The following is a 16,743-nucleotide window of genomic DNA, read 5'->3' as shown; positions in this document are numbered from 1 at the left end:
CAACAGAAGTACTATTACTTTAGATTGAGAAAATATTTTGAAATTATTTCTTTATAAATGTAATGTAAACCAACATTTTTATTGTTAGTTCTTTAATACCCAAGTATCTCCCAGTTAAAAAATACAAATCTCTGGACTACAGTAGCTTTTCTGGTCTTTTTGCCTTGAATTTCAAGGCACAGGAATTAGAATAACCTAGAAGAGTCACTGCAGCTCCTAATAGAACAAGGGAGTGAGAAGTAGCACCTTGATCTCTGAAAAGGTCTAACCTTTGAAAGAGGTGTTTTATTGGGGCTTTTAATAATATCTCACAAAACATCTTTATTAATTTTAAAAGCATTTAAGTCAAAAAGTATTGCAAGTCTTTTTCATTTATTAGGAGCATTATCAAAGAAAACAAACAACAACAAAAATTTAATTAATTAATTAGTGCTGTCAAATTTGGTAGAATAAAAATATGAGAATCTATTTTTAAAGGATATTTTAAAATAAGGTCAAATTAGGATGTATACTTCAAGAACAATACTATTATAAAACATACCTCGAACCATATAAATATATCCTGTTTGTATAGTTCTTGTCTGTCAAGTAAATCAACTCCATTTTCCAAACAATATAAACATAGCATCTACAGAAAAGTGCACAGTCAATATCATAGTAATTAAAATTCTTAAAAGTTTTAGAAAAATATACAAAGTTTAAAATTTAGCTTTTAAATTCCGAAGAGTTCCCTTTCCATGCACATATCTTACAAATGTTTAAGATGCAGAAATAAAGACAAAGAACAAAGAAAGGGTGTAGACTCCACTGGCTCTTTTTCTGAGGAGGTTTCCCTTCAGGAACATAGAGCATAAGGAATTTACAGGCATCAGTTATTAAGAGACTATGTGGAAACAGAGTGCTCTTGGATATTTCCATTTTCTAGATGGAAAAATTCAACAGATCAGAGTGGAGAAGTTTGAAGATATACATCCCTAGTGCTGTGTTACGCTTTCCCTCCAAAGCAGAGATGTTGCACTTCATGGGTTTCCAATGCTGCTTAAGCGCTCCACACCTTGACTATCACTCTCCCAAAGCTGGAACACCAGTCGGCTCCTAAGGATCAGCGTCATTATTTGTGTCTCTGAGAAACTGGCCAGTCAGTCCTGAGTTGAGATTAAGCTCAATTCAAAGCATAAAAAAGGGGGGTGCGGGGAGCTTAAGCCGTTATCATTTTAAGGTTGATTTTTTTTTCTGGAGACCTCTCTACTCAAATGGGTTGGTGAAAACATCCTACTAGATACTTGCTTGGAAATTGGGGCGACTCATCTCTGATCTCAGTGGACCTTGGGAAACCAATAATTAACCTCACGAATGCCTCAACTTCCACATCTTTGAAAAAAGCGCTCGGTGTAGGTGATATTTTCACAAAGCAGCCACCAATGTCCCCCTACCCAAACTCTTTAAGTTATACTTTGAAGCAGGCCCCTACAATGAATATCTCCCCAAAAGGGCGCACTTTGGGTGGAGAAGAGGGCAGCAAACAAAATGTGAAGTTTCTCAGATATCAAATCAGTTCCCCTAAACATTTTGGAAAATAAAAATTAGTTTCCTGGGCCTGGACTAGGCACGCGCGCGCGCGCACACACACACACACACACACACACACACACACACACGAGAAAGAATGAAGCTGCAGAGTAAGGGGGAGGAGGGAGGAACGCGAGTCTGGTCTTGATTTTGGGTAAAAGTGAGTTGCACAGGGTAGGCCGGGGTCAGCAGGTCGCAGCCTTTACACCATCCTAATTCCCTACTGCCGCCCTCATTATTCTCCCTGCGACTCACCTCCCTTGAGGCAACGGTACGAACCGAGCCATTAGGCAGCCGCGCTTCTAGCGGCGACCAAGCGCGCGCACACACACTCACTCGCTCACTCCTGTCCTCTGTGAGCGCAGGCGGCTGGGCACCGCCCCCACGCCCTGCGCATCCTGGGAACTGTAGTCCTGCAGCCCTGCACGCCACCAACTGGGAGCCGCTAAGAGACTACAGCCCCCAGAGTGCGCGGCGAGGGCCCCTGCCTTCCGCTCTGCCCCTCCGTGTGCGCCGAGGGTGGTCCCGCCGCGCAAAGAAGAGCTTCTTCCGCGAACCGTCTCCCGTCCACGAACGCCCAATGCAGCCAGCGAACACAGAGTCGAATTCACTGTGCAAACAGGTCCACCTCCAAGAGATGCTGGTGAGACTGGGTTTTTCGCGGACCAGTAAGTGGCCCCCGCCTCTGACTGCCTGCGCAGGATGGCCTGGGGTACCCTGCACTCTAGGAGCTCCCGGGCTCCTCAGTCGGCTTGGCCCACCCCTCCCACTCCGCCGTCTCACAGCCCCATGGGCACGCCCAGTGTGGCCGGCGCGCCGGTTAAGACGGAAAGCAGCGCAAGGGAGTCTATAGGTTGCTTCGGCCTTTAAGGAACACGCACGGAAGACACCTGGTGAGTATCTGAAACGGTAAACTAAATGCCTAAAATAGAAATACAGTACCTGGGAACTTGGAACTTGCCTTTTGAAAGCCACATTTTCCCGCATCCCTCTTGGCTCGGCTGGCGGCAGAGCCCATACTTCGATCAGACCTCTTAGAGGGACCGTTAGTGCCATGTTACAAAAAGGAGAAAAACATCACAGTGGAAAGGCCTGAATTCTGCATTATACAGATAGGAAATTTGGCTGCATAGGAGAGTGACTCCATAAAGCACTTTAGGGAACCGCACCCACAGCTGCTTCCCGCGTGTGACCAGGCCTGGTTGTTGCCAAAACATGGCTTTTGGGCCCCACTTACCAAATTGAGATTTGAAGACCAAGTTTTGGATGAAGTAGAAAAGGCAGCTTGCTTTCTTTGCCAGGCAAAGGAGGTCACAGTGGGCTGATGCCTCTAAGACTGTGAGCCTGTTGGGGAGAGAAGGCAGAGGGAGGTTATAGTAAAAGTTCAAGAGTTCAAGGGGTGTAGCCGGTTTCCATAGAGACTGCATACAGGGTAACAAATTATTGCTCAGTTCTTGTTTTTTGCAAATGTAGGGGTCCCCTTCTCTCTGCTGGATACGAAGTTCACCTCTGGTTTTGGGACTCCTAATGTTAGAGTGCCTAGAACAAGGGTGTATAGGGAGGGGTTCCGTGGAAAAGAGCTCTAGAGAAAAACCTGTGCAGTTTCAAGTCAGGTTGATAAAAGCTTTTAGCCTTTGAAGCAGGGCTGAGCTCAAATAACAGGATATAAAGAAAGCAAAGGCAGTGAAGAGGAGGACACTGGGGACAGGAGCAGGGCACTGAGCATGATCCCTGCACACAGCACCACAAGGGGGTTGGCCAGACCACCCAAGCCTCTCTCCCTTGTAGCCTAATGCTGGTCAGCAAGATCATGAGAAAAACCCTTTAAACCATTAGGCAGTAAAGGAGTTACAAACATCATTACAGATGTCAGATGGTCACTGATGACAGTTGGGTCCTGCTCAGTTACATGGTTCACAGGACTTTATCCTTTTGTGGCCCTCTTGGCCTTAACACAGGCCAGTAGGACCAAATGTTCCCATTGGCCTTCCCAAAACATTAGGAGAGTTTATGTAGAAAGATAATACACAAGTTCTGCATTTCTACCCTACAACATGGCTCCTTTGGAACCACTTTAAAAATCCCTTGTTGAATATCCCTTCAGAACCACTTTTAATAATTTGTTTCTGTTGGGAGTTAAATTGATATTAATTATCTTAAGTCATTTTTCCACTTAGGTTTCCTCATTAATGTGAAGACTGCTTTATTGTACATGCTTTTCAGACTGGACCATGCACAACCCCAGTTCTGTGCAGGGAGGATGCAAAACAGCAGAATATCTGTGGTACATTTTTAAGGAGCCTTAATTTTACTACTTGATTTGGAAGAAACAAAGTTAAGTAATTTCCTAGGTAAGTAAAATTTTAAGAGTAAAACAAAACTGAGAAATTATCTGCCATTAATAACTCAGTAATCTTTTTCTGAAAATGTCAGACTTTCTCCTAGAAAAACTCTGAAGAGACTGTTTCCCATTATTTTAAACAGAAAAAATTATAAGACACAGCATGTCAATTGAAAAACCCTACCAATTTCCTAAGTCCCAAAAGGACACGGAGATAAAAGTTATAAATACCGTGGTAGGAGGTAAAATGCTTAAAACATTGCTCTTGGTCACTTCACATTTAGTATGGTTGTTAACATACAGTTACTGTGTGGACTGGCAGTGACCTCTCAGACCAGCAACATCACATAATCACATCTCCTTTGTCAACACTCCAGAGCTTTGTAAAGTGTCTAGTGTGATTGAAGGTCCACCTATTGTATTTGGAAAGGACATGAAGCTTCTCCAGGAAACCATTTAGTTTAAAATGTTTTTTTTTTGAAGATTTAGCATAAACTTTATCAACGTAGATACCATCTGAAAAATGTATTGAGAGATAAATAGCTGTTACACTGTTTAGATGTTAACAACACATGTGTTCTTCTGGGGAAACATTAATCAGGGATATGTTCTGTGGGAGATGACTGTTTTATGAAATAGGTGGGAAAGATTCCATTTATTTTAAAGGTTTCAGAAATTAAAGTTGTAACTTTAACTTTAGAGTAAACTAGGGACTGAAGGGTCATTTCAAGCTATGACGCAGAGTTCTGGAGTCCTGTGAGTGTAATGACCACTTGCCAGTAACAGGATATAAACATGCTCTAATGTTGTGCATTAAACAAACAGAACTTTTTGACCCCAAATTCCTCTCCACTTACCATTCTATTTATCCACTCTATTCAGGCTGCCTCTCTTCACGTTCCCTCCATTTCATTCTAGCTTTCCTCCACGCCCCTTCACTGCAATGGCTTGTATCCAGGTCACTAATGATTTCAGTTTTGCTAAATTCAAGGTTAAGATTTTATTCTTATCTCACTCAGTCTTTTAGCTGCATTTGACACAAATGATAAAATTGAGCACTTCCTCCTTCTTGAAATACTTTCCTCTGAATTTTGGAGACTGCCTCCACCCCAAATCCTTCCCACCTTAACTCCATCTTCCTCCTCCTCCTTCACCAGGTTTCTCACAATGCGCAGCCTCCTTCTCTTTCCTGCATGCCCTCTCTTCTCAGAGTGATCTCACAGTCTCTCAGCTTTTTTTTTAATTAAAAAAAACTAATTTTGTTAAAAAACTTTTCATATTTATTTTATTTTAAAATTTTTATTGGGGGGGTAAGTAAGTTTACTTATTTATTTTTGGAGGAGATACTGGGGATTGAACCCAGGACCTTGTGTATGCTAAGCATGCGCTCTACAACTTGAACTATACTATCCCTCCTCCCCACTCCCAACTTTGAATCAGTCTATCTGCTGATCACCCCCAGGCCTGGATCCCCTTCCCTGAAGGGAGCACTCACGGGAGTCACCCTTGGCTTTTCTTCCCTTCCCAGCCCACGTGCAATCCCACAGCAAGTCCTGTTGGCTCTGCCTACAATATGCATCCTGATGGCAACCTCTTCTCGGTGCCTTCATTTCTACAACCAGTTTCAGCCACCTTTCTCTCTTACTGGTCTGCTGCCAAAGACAGCTCCTGATCATCTCCTTGCTTCCTCCCTTACCCTCCTACTGTCCATTCTGCACCTCATCCACTGTGATGGCTTGAAAACATGAAAAACATGACATAGTGTGCTCTGCCCTCCCCACTTAAACCCTGCCACTGGCTTCTCACTGCAGTTGAATAAAAGCTCAGATAACCTGGCTCCCGCCTACTTCTGCAGCCTCATGTAGCCTAACCTCATATTCACATCCTGCCCTACCCTTGCTTGGTCAGACTATTATCTGTCAGGTGTTCTGGTATCTAGAACTGAAAGCAATCTTCACTGACAAAACAGGTATTAGATCATAGAGTCTAAAGGAAAAGTCTAAGAGAGAATGAAAGACCAGAATTATTTTTTTAAAAAAGCACCCAGAACAATGAAAACATAACTGATCTGTATGTAAAAAGCCAAAAGAATGTGGTAACAAAGTGAATTTTTTGAAAAACTGAGCCAACAGCTTTGCAAAGAAATAAATTAACGTTTGGTCATGTTCTGAAAATAAGAAGATACACTTAGTAAAAAGTAAACATTTTACACATTTCTGAGCCATAATGCAATCAAATTAGAAATAATAGAAATGGGGAATTTAATTATCGCTCCTCAAAATGTTTAGATATTCTTCTAAATAAATTAATTTTTTTGTATGGGTCATGTGCAAATCCAAAACACAAATACAGTAACTATAAATATCTGTGCTTGCAAATATATCTTAATCAGATGTATGCAGTGTTGGTGAAAAGAGAGAGCTCTCAGACTGGGAAGTCAACTGTGTGACCAGGTCCTGGGCATTGGAACTCTGGCACCACCCTGGAGCCATTTAACATCATCTCGTTATGAGTGGGAGCAGCAGGGAATGCGGTGTTTAGAAATGTAGCTATTGCAGACACTGGTAATAAATCAGAGGCCTCCCTTTTGCTGAACCTAAACTTGACCTCACAGTTCTTCCCAGCACAGAGCTCCAGGCAGCCACCACAAATGGATGATGTTGGCGTACAAGATTAAAACTGCCCTGTGATCGCATGCAGAGTGGAAACTGGCACCAGCAGCTTCAGTGGGAAAAATTAATCATTCGAGAAGAATAGATGATCCACCCTAAGCAAGGACTCAGGAACCCAGAAGTCCTGGTAAGGGCTTAGAGCCAGATTGCTTCATTTCCTCCCTCCTTGGCTGTACTTCTGTGACTGGTATGGAAATCCAGAAAGCACACAGAAACATTAAAAATGGCAACTAAGTGGGCTGGGTCAATACATGGAAGTATATAAATGAAGGACTATTTTTAAAAAGCACAAAACAGTTTGGCACAGTCTGATTAAAACTGTCTCATGTATGTTCATAAACAAGTTTAGAAAGGAATTTGGAAATGGTTGAAATTTTTTTATAAAGCTCATTCTTTGAGGTTGTTCAAATTCTAAAATGTGTTTAGAAACAAATTGATACATCAACAGTTTAAATCTTAGCTATCCAGAAACTGCAAATATCTAGAATTTCCCAAAGGTCTGTGCAACTCAGATAGTATTATAGTTTGAAAACTATTAATGTGTAATGCAGTTGATGAAATAACACACATTCACAGAGAAAGGAGCAATTGCTATAATATTATATGTATATACTAAATATAACTATATATATGTATAATAGGGAACACCTGTAATGAGTGAGCCATTGCTATAAGTACTTTATATTCATTAACTCACAAGAATTCTCTTTGAGTTAGGCTTTAGTATCTCTCAAAAATACAGTGTTGAATGAAAAACCCAAGTTACGGAAGTATATATAGCAAGTACATCTATGGAAAGTCTCAAATCTTACAAAGTTAAATAATGTATTCCTTAGAGATACATACATACGTAGTAAAACTATAATGAAAGTCAAAAGGGTAATAAATGTTTTCACCTTCAGATTAATGATTTTCCTGTCTGAAGAGGTAAAGGGTTATGTTGGGAAGAGCCATGTAGACAGCTTCAAAGGTAGTGGTAAAGTTTTATTAAGCAAGTGAAAGGTACAGGGTTTTTACTTTATTTTATTTTTTCTTCATTTTATGTGTGTGTGTGTATAAATACACATACATCTGTGCATTTATATACATAATATAAAATTGTGTATATATAAAAGAAAAATTTTAAACAGCTTTATTGGGATACAGTTTACATATGGTACACTTTGTGTGTTTAAAGTGTATAATTTAGTGGTTTTCATATACTCACATGTATGTACAACCATCACCACAGTCAATTTTATTTATTTTTTTCAAATATTTTATTTATTTATTTTGGCTTTTTGTTGATGTTGTTTCAGGGAGAGGGGTAATTAGGTTTACTTACTTTATTTACTGGAGGGACTGGGGATTGAACCCAGGACCTCTTGCATGCTAAGCATGGGCTCTACCACATGGGAGCTGTACCCTCCCCCCACCAGTCAAATTTAGAAGATTTTTTTCAGCTCAGAAAGAAACCACCCTTCTATTCCCCCCCGCCCCTCTCCTTCAGGCCTAAGCAACCACTAAGCTACATTTCTTTGTAGATTTTCCTGTACTGGACATTTCACATAAATGGAATCATGTAACATGTTGACTTTTATGAGTGGCTTCTTTCACTTTCCGTAATGTCTTCGAGGTCATCCAAGTTTTAGTGTGTGCGAATACTTCATTCCTTTTTATGGCTGTCATAATAGTATTTAAATTTTTTTTTTATCTTGAATGATGGTGTTTGAGAAAAAAATAATTTAGTTAGAAGGAAATGAGAAAGAATGATTACTCTGGAGATCCTAAAGGACTTTTAACTATTCGTGAGATCTCTGGAGGTGGGTGGCCCTGATTCTTGTTCCAGAGTGTGACTTACAGTGCTGGGAATACTAAGCTATAGGGTGAATTGTGGGTTCCCAGGTGAATGTGAGTGAGGCAGAGGGCGGAAGAAGAGTTCTTTTACTGAGGGAAAGGGACAAAAATCAGTGAAAGAGGGAAGAGGAGAGCTGCTTGAAGCAGAATTAACACAGCTACGAGGAGTGAAAGGCAGAATAAAAGGTGCGCACACAGGTTGGGTACACGGTCTGAGGGGAGGAAAGAAGGTGACGAGATAGGGCCGTCAGATTGTAAATCTCCAACAGCTGGAGTCACTGGCCCTTGAGGCCTGGTTGTGACCTCAGCAGGAAGGGAGCTAGGACTAGCGGTGGGGAGAGGGCTGATGCTCAGGAAGGAAGTCAGTGTACAGGCAGCATCAGTGTGTATATGGTGTGGAACTTTAGGGAGTGCCTGTATTTGGCCTTCAGGCCTGTTGGAAAGTACTTATTTATTCAGTCAACCACCTCTTAAGTGCCTGCTGTGTGACACACTGTGCTATGGATTGTAGATACAGTATCACCCTTTCCCTGCCTTCAAGGGACTTAGCATCTCATAGGAACAGTACTTATTTTTTCTTTTCTATTTCCCCACAGTTCCTGCAAGTGTATTCTGCACAGATGGGCAAATTATGATTACTGTTGATTAATAATTAAAGAAATAAAGTTTTTTACATTCAGATTTTTTCAAAAATGAGTATCTAAGACGTAGAATTCTGTATCTTTGGCTTCTTTAATGTTAGCAAAACAGAATAAATAGAAAATGAAAAAAACTAATTTTCCAATTTAAAATTTTCACATTGATGTCAGTAGGAGTCCTTTGTTTGTTTGTGTTTCCTAAAGTGTATATACTTAAGAGCTTTAGATTCTTTTAAAAATGTATTAATTTTTTGGTGGGGGAGGTAATTAGGTTTATTTATTTATTTTTGGAGGAGGTACTGGAGGTTGAACCCAGGACCTCATGCGTGCTGAGCATGCGCTCTGCCACTTGAGCCATACCCTCCCCCTAGGAGTCTAGATCTTTTAAAAGGGGCAAGAGAGAAAGAAATACACAAGTGACTCATGCCATATTTCCTTGCATGTCAGATTACTGTGATGATGATTATATACGTGGATTTTAGAGTCTAGAATTTTTTCAGTGACATATTTGTTTACAGTTAAAATGTGGATTTCATCTCCTTTATTCCTCTTGAACTCAGTCATATTCTTGAGCAGCCACCCAAAGAATCTTACATTGAAGCTGGGCTTCTCTCCCTGGGAATGTTTATTGGAAAGGAAAAAGAAGTTGCATTGAGTCAATTAACCTTGGCCATCATGCTTGCTTTCACTAAGGAGTGTGAAGTTTTACTCCCATCACAAGTTTGTAGACTTCTTTGCCCCAAATTCAACACACATAGACCCAGCTGAACGTCAGTGACAGCACAGGGGACGGTTACAAATACTTGGTGTGGACTAAGTCTTGGGAACTTATCAGAGTTGTTGCAAGTTATATCCCTTTTTGATAAATGCATGTGTCTGTGAAAATAAGGAGCAATTTGATTCCAGACTCAATTCATCATGTTCTTTTTCCCAGCTGTGGTTTGCAATTGGTATTTGAGATACTAGAAACTAAAAATGCTGATAAGCCACAGGGGGAAAAAAATCCTGTTTTCTGAGTGCTTCAGACTTAATCCTGGCCTTGTTCCTTAATCACATTGGAAAAAGAGAAGCTATTTTAAAAAAATGGAAAACTATAAAGTAACACTGATGAGAAACGTAGATTTGGAAAAAAAAAACCAGAAATGTAGATTTAGTATATTTCATAGGTGTGATGGACCAGAAAGATCAGCTTAAGAAATTGAAGCTAAAATCACACGTTGTCACATAGAAACTCTTGGGAACAGAGCTTAGCCAGAACCTGAGTGTCCTGAATCTCAAGCTGTTAACCCTTCATGACATGACATTGCCAATGAAGAGGCTGACTCATGTTTATATAATTTAAAAAAAAAAAAAAAACAAGGGGGGAAAAGGCCTTCTTCCTTTATATCATTCATGTTCAAGACTCGTGGAGCAGTAGGTCTGCCCTGCAGGACTACACCATTACTCCCTAAACCTTCATTCTCAAATAACGATGCCTGTGGTGGATTAGGGAAAGAAGGGGTAACAGTGAAGGAGACTGAGCAGGCTCCTGCTAAAGTTAAAATAATATTCCTACATCCTTACAAAAAGCTAATCAAAATACTATTCCCAATTTATCATCCCACAATTTGGCTGGGGGGTGGGGGTGGGCACTTAATGCTGGTGTATACTGGCATCTAATGTGAATGGATGTCTGATTTAACAGCTACAAAAATGAAAGTACACATTTAGTTATAGAAGATGAGAGTTCCTGCTGCGAAATGATGATACTAACGCAGAGTCATCCAGACTTTAATTAATGGCAGGAATTTAATTAGATGCCCAGGAACACTCACTTGAAAATTAAACTCCCATCAACATCCCTGGAAGCATCTCTGAAACTTTGCCTCTGGACACAAACTTTTGTCTTCAGAAACAGCAGACAAAAACCAAACAGCAGACAGAGGAAGGTGAGCCCTGCTTGGGCAGGCACTGAGAGGAAATTAGTGCCCGGATGCCATGCATCTCCAGGAGCCCGTGTGTACTGGCTTTCCTGGAATCATACCCATCTGCTCAGCAAGGAGAGTCCTCAGGAACCTTCACCTATGTCCCTGCCCCATCCAAGCCAAAATGAAACAACCCAAAGAGAAAGAAAGAACACGTGTTGAAGCTGAGCTCCTCATTTAAAGTATGCAAAGCCTGTACTTTTCCAAGTTACAAATTCAGAATAGAAAAACAAGTCTCCTTGCCTCCTGGATTGTTCTCTCTGTACTGAGAACATGCTCTGCTTTCTAAACTCATCACTGGGGAGAGCCATCGCTCAGCGTGGATGTAATCAAAATTCCTGTGCGTAGGCAAACGTACATTTGTTCTTAGAAATGGGGATTATACTGTATGCTTTTATATCCCACTTTCAAAATAAGTAATGTTCTTATAATTATTTTACAGTTATTTGAAACAACTTCAGTGGCTATATAATACTAAATCAAAAGAGCATTTTATTTCACCATTATTTATTTCACCATTTTCCTACTGGACATTTTGGTTGCTTCCCGTGTAAAAGCATATGTAGCTTATTATTTGATGAATATTTGTCTGCCTCCCCAGATTGTAAACCCATGTGTTTGTTTTTGGTCACCGAGATACTATTATTCCAGAACAGCACCTGAAATACATTGGGTAGGCGACAGCATCTGTAGAGTGAATAAAGGAACCTAGCCTTCAATCCTTCAGATCAGCCTCATCCAGAAAACATTCCTCCACATACACAGTTGTCTCCCTCTCTGCCAAAATTTCCCTACAGTTATTTTCCTTGCAGGGAAAAAGAGGGAAATGCTATTTATTGAGCACTATTATGTGCCAGGCATTGTGCTAGATACATTCAGGAAGATATCTCGTGCCAAAAGGTTTGCACCTTAGCCTAGAGGACATGCAAAAAAACCTGCCATGAAATTTTCAATCAAGAACCCTTCCAGAACTCTCCAGTGAGCCGGTTATGCAAGCTGCTCCAGGAAGTGACAGCTTTGTGTTCTCTAAGACAAACGTTAATGAGAAACATTCAAGTCAATAACCACTTCCTATTAAATGTTCGTTTGTACAGAACCATCTCCCCTCCTCCACAAACATGGAAGAGAAGAGGGAGGAGAGCAGGGGAGGGGAGAAGCTCCCCAGGACAACAGTCCAGGCTCTGAAGCTTCGCCCAGGGTGCAGTGGATGGGCTGGCCTGCAGCCAGGGCGGCCTTTCCTCCTGTCTCCCAGGTGGCTTCAAGCCATCCTTTAAGCTGACTGTTATTTTGGTTATGATGACTTTGAATGCCATGGAGGTCCCAGATACCCTCTTATTTTGAATCCCCTGCAGAGAATGCTGGGACGGCCCGCACCCCTCCACCCTCCACTAGGTGAAGTCCTCGGTGGGGCGAGCCGTGCACCTGCAGCGGCGTGCACTTCTGGCACTGCTCCACTTGCAGCCGTGTGAAGCCAGCCCCTGGCCCACCTCCCACACCGTGTTGTCAGCTCCACGGAACTCATGGTCTTCATGCACAGTAGAAAGCGCAGGGAGTGTAGCTTGACTTCCCCACTTTCTTGTCCCCACTGCTTGTCGTGGGATGTTCAGTCAGCTCCACTCTGCTTCAGGCTGCATTGTAGGCTTCCCAGCATGCAGGGGATTTCCTTGGAAGGATGCACCCTGGGTGGGTTCCATCTGAGGCTCCACCACTGCTGCTGTTCCTGGGGTTGTTGGGTGGTGATTGCTGCAGGGCCACACGGGTGGCTGTGCTAGAAGTGGAGGTCCTTGGCTCCAGGCCGGGTCTGGGACGCTGGCTGTGCTGTTAGTCTTGCACTCTGACTTCCGGTCCTTCCCAGGCCACTGACTTTCTAGGTTACAGAACAAAGCAAAGGTGGAAGTAGCAGGCTTGCTGAAAGGATGCCTCTTTGGATACACACAAACCTTCAGCTAAACTTGTGGGATGAGAAAGGACTTCAGTTGTTGGGGGGATCAGCTCAAGGCAGGGGCCTCATGGCGATGGTAGAGCCTTCCACCTTGGGTTGTAGCCCCGGATCAGGTAGGTGGCCATCACTTCTGGCTTATCCATGAGTCCTAGGTCGGTCACACCTGTAGCCCATGCATAACATCAATGAAGTCTGCCAGGGCCCTTTTTAGTCAGGGGATGGCTTGATGGAAGGCCTGAGTTCCTCCTCCTGAAGCGCGTTCACCACAGGTCCCTCATGGCGCACGCGGGATGTGTTGGGCCAGCTTCACCCTGACATGGCTGCCCTGGCCGGTGGTCTTGAGCTGGTAGCTGCCAATCTCCCTCTCGGCAGAGCTAGCCGCGGGGCCCTGCGGCACGGTGACTTGCTAGCTACACTCACTGGCAATACTCACAATACAAACCAACAAACTAAATAAAAATAAGAAAAAAGAATAGAGAAAAGAAACAACTAAGAAAAAGAACAAAGGAAAAAAACTACCTGTAGTCATAGTTCCTTAGGTCACCAAAAACCAGCTTCCCTAGACCCAGCCAGGGGTTTAAATAGGTGCTTAAAACCCGCCCCCAGTGGCTCCTTTGTAGGTTATGGCAAGAAATGGCTGTGTTACAACAGGGGATAGTTCATGGTGCTTTTCTTACCTTTAATCTCAAGAACGCTTTACTCTTTTAAAGGGGGAAGGGGTAGAGGACTCAAAAGGGCTTTTTGTCGATGCAGGATATAGTGATTAATATTTATCGTATTAGAAATTAAAACCCATAGGATGCTTCAGTGGCTTTTTCAGTCCTAGTTTGGAAGTCTGTAATAAATTTTGGCTTTTAAAAACACACACTGTCTGCGTTTCAAATAATGCCCTTCTCTTTAAACTTTGAATGATGAGTCCCAAAATGATACCTCAGTTTAACTGGCATCACAATTCTAGAGAAAACTCTCTCTTGGACTAAATTTCAGTCAGGCTCCTCCAGGCCTAGGGCCTTGAATTTGACATTCGTCCTTGTCTGGCCTGCATCACCAGTTATAGCTAGAAACCCCCACCCCTGGTATCTGATTACCCTTAATGTCTTACTGAATTTCTCTGCTCATGCGAGCCTGCCGTCAGCCAGAATCTCCTCCAGCCATGAGATTTCATCTTAGTAACTTCCCATCCACTGGCCCTGACCCTGCGCCTTGGCTGTAAGTCCCCACTTGTCCACAGTGTTTTCAGAGTGGAGGCCAGTTCTATGGTTCTGAGGTTTCTTTTCCACTATTGCAATAGTCCTAAATAAGGCCTGTTTTTACTACTTTTACTACTACTGTCCAGTTATGTTTTTTCTTTTTCTTTTTAATTAATTATTTTTCAGTGGGAGGTAATTAGGTTTATTTATTTTTGGAGGAGGTACTGGGGATTGAACCAGGATCTTGTGAATGTTAAGCACGTGCTCTGCCACTTGAGCTATACCCCACCACCACCACCTTGGTTTTTTTCTTTAACACTAAGAAACCGTTCTGTTACACAAGACACATAGGTACATTATTAACCACTATAAAGCTGAGGGGAAGGTAGCTTCTTTCTGGAATATATTTTTATGAATGTTGTAAGATAGGTTTCCAGATTTACCTTTTTGTACACAGCTATCCAGTTGACCTGACACCATTAATTATTAATGTATTTTTATCACTAATCTGCAGTGCTTGCTTTGTCATAGATCACATGTCTCCATATATGTGGCCTCTGATCTGTTCCATTGGTCTATTTTCTATTCTTGTTTCAATATTACTACCTTAATTTATGTGGCTTTATATTAAGTTTTTGTATCTACAGAGTAATTTATCTTATTTAATTCTTCTTTAACAATGCCTTGGCTTTTTTTGGCCCTCTGCATCTCATGTAAATCTTAGAATCAGATTCTCAATTCCTATTTTTAAAACTCTGCTGGGAATTTTATTTATTTCCTGTTAGTTTTTAGCTGGGTTTTACCTACTTTTCACAAAAGTCATTTTCTCTTTCTGATTTTTATTATTGTGATGTTTTATAGATGATGAAAGCATAATTGCGCATCAGAAAGCAGGAATGCTATTTTATATAATCTTATAAATGTTCAACATATGCTGCCTTTTAATTAAAGTCTGTAACTGATAATTACAGAAAAGATTCTTTAGCATAGCCAACCAAGAGTGGAGGTCAACCGGACGTGTTATGGAAATCTCCAAGTCCTAGGAGGAACATACATAGCTCTTACCTTTTTCTGCAGCAACAAGTGTAGCAGGTTTATCTAAATATTACTAATATATTCTCAATGAGCCCAGGTTTCTCAAAAATATTTTTCAATGCCTTATTTTAGAGGATAATAAAAAAAAATCATTGAGATAAGCATTTCTGGATCTGTGGACTACCTTTATTTTCATAATCAAGTTGTTTATTTCTGTGCCCAAAAATCAGAATAAGGAAGGCCAGAGAGCAGTGTGTCGGTTTCTGGGTGTTTCCATATTAAGAGTCATGGGTTCACCAGAAACCTGTAAGCCTCACTTCGCCTGGTTGATGTGAAGTAACTACTGTATGGCGGCTTTAACATTGCTGAATTTTCTACTTTTGTGTATTAAGCTGTAGAATCACATGCCAGATTTTAATAATAATTGACATTATTATTTTTAAATACAGGTATGGATTACAACAAGAAAAGTGAATATGCCTTTAGGAAATTCAAGTCCAGTCTTACAAATTTGCTAGCATGATAAATATTTTCCTTTCATTTCATACTAAGTATGTTATCCTGAGACTGACTCTGACAACCATTCTACTGGAGCAGGCAGGTCACTCTATCTGTGAGTCAGTCCCTGCCCAAGGTTGAACTATCCATCAGGCAGTTGAAGAGCAGCTTCTAAGTGAATCTGACTGCTGGCTCATTTCCCCAGTGAAACTGCCCTGTGGCCCAATATCACAGCATGGTTGCATTGGCTGTTTGGGATTACACTACATTAAATTGGGAGCAGTTAGGGTGGGAGTGGTAGAGAAATGTTTCCGGGGGCTGAGGTTGGGGAGAGAGTGGTTGAGGAGGGAGAGTATACAAACTGTCAGATACAGGAACAGAGTTGGGCAATAGCTCAAAGGTATAAATCTGTCCTTTTTAAAAAGTTATTAAATAGGGGTGGAAATTGTTCAGGCTAAGATTTGACCTTTGGTTTCTGTATGCTTTCGGTTTGGGGAATGATGTGGTCATCATCTGCTAGCCATGATCTGGCGGTCAGTGCGCTGCATAACAGGGTCTCCCTAGGAATCAAGGCCATTGCCAGTTCTAGGGGATGAGCATAGATGTCAAGTTATATTTGACCAGCTCTTCAGAAATCTGTGGAGATTCTACTGCTGGCAGCCTGCCCTCCCTGGTACTGAGAGTTATAGCAGAAGGAGCACCCCATGGGCCTGTGTCTTGGTGGGCTTAATGGAACTTTGAAAAGAGCTGTTTTTTGAGCAGTGATGAAACTGCTGCAGAAAAAGTAAATCAGAGCTGGAACTAGGGCAGGGTCTTTTATGCTGGCCTGGGGCTGAGTCACGCAGAGGTGGTACGGAGTCCTCTGTGACGGAAACTGGTGTTTACTCAGGGCTGCAGAGCAGAGATTTCATCACGTGTCAGTGGTTAGGAAAGCATAAAACCAATCCAGTCATTAAGAAGTCTACATACTTCAATTTTTAAAAAGTCTACTGCTCTGGGACATTGTGCTGTGCACCAGAAATTGACACATTGTAACTGACTACTTCAATTAAAAAAAA

At 41.7% G+C, this 16,743-nt stretch overlaps 1 long non-coding RNA gene across 3 annotated transcripts; it reads left to right on the top strand.

Moving 5' to 3' along the window:
* Positions 1-1,974: 1,974 nt before the first annotated feature.
* On the top strand, positions 1,975-15,351 carry LOC123619031 (uncharacterized). Of its 3 annotated transcripts, none has more exons than XR_012509922.1 (3): positions 1,975-2,462; positions 3,747-3,920; positions 6,525-15,351. It is a non-coding gene; the product is annotated as an uncharacterized LOC123619031 (long non-coding RNA). The 3 variants fall into 3 exon arrangements; XR_012509923.1 differs by having other exon boundaries at positions 1,985-2,462; positions 3,793-3,920; positions 6,535-15,351; XR_006727547.2 differs by having other exon boundaries at positions 1,986-2,462; positions 3,793-3,920.
* Positions 15,352-16,743: the final 1,392 nt, after the last annotated feature.

Source organism: Camelus bactrianus, chromosome 11 (genome assembly GCF_048773025.1).
Source record: "Camelus bactrianus isolate YW-2024 breed Bactrian camel chromosome 11, ASM4877302v1, whole genome shotgun sequence".
NCBI classification, from domain to species: Eukaryota; Metazoa; Chordata; class Mammalia; order Artiodactyla; family Camelidae; genus Camelus; species Camelus bactrianus.
This window is presented reverse-complemented; position numbering and strand designations above follow the sequence as displayed.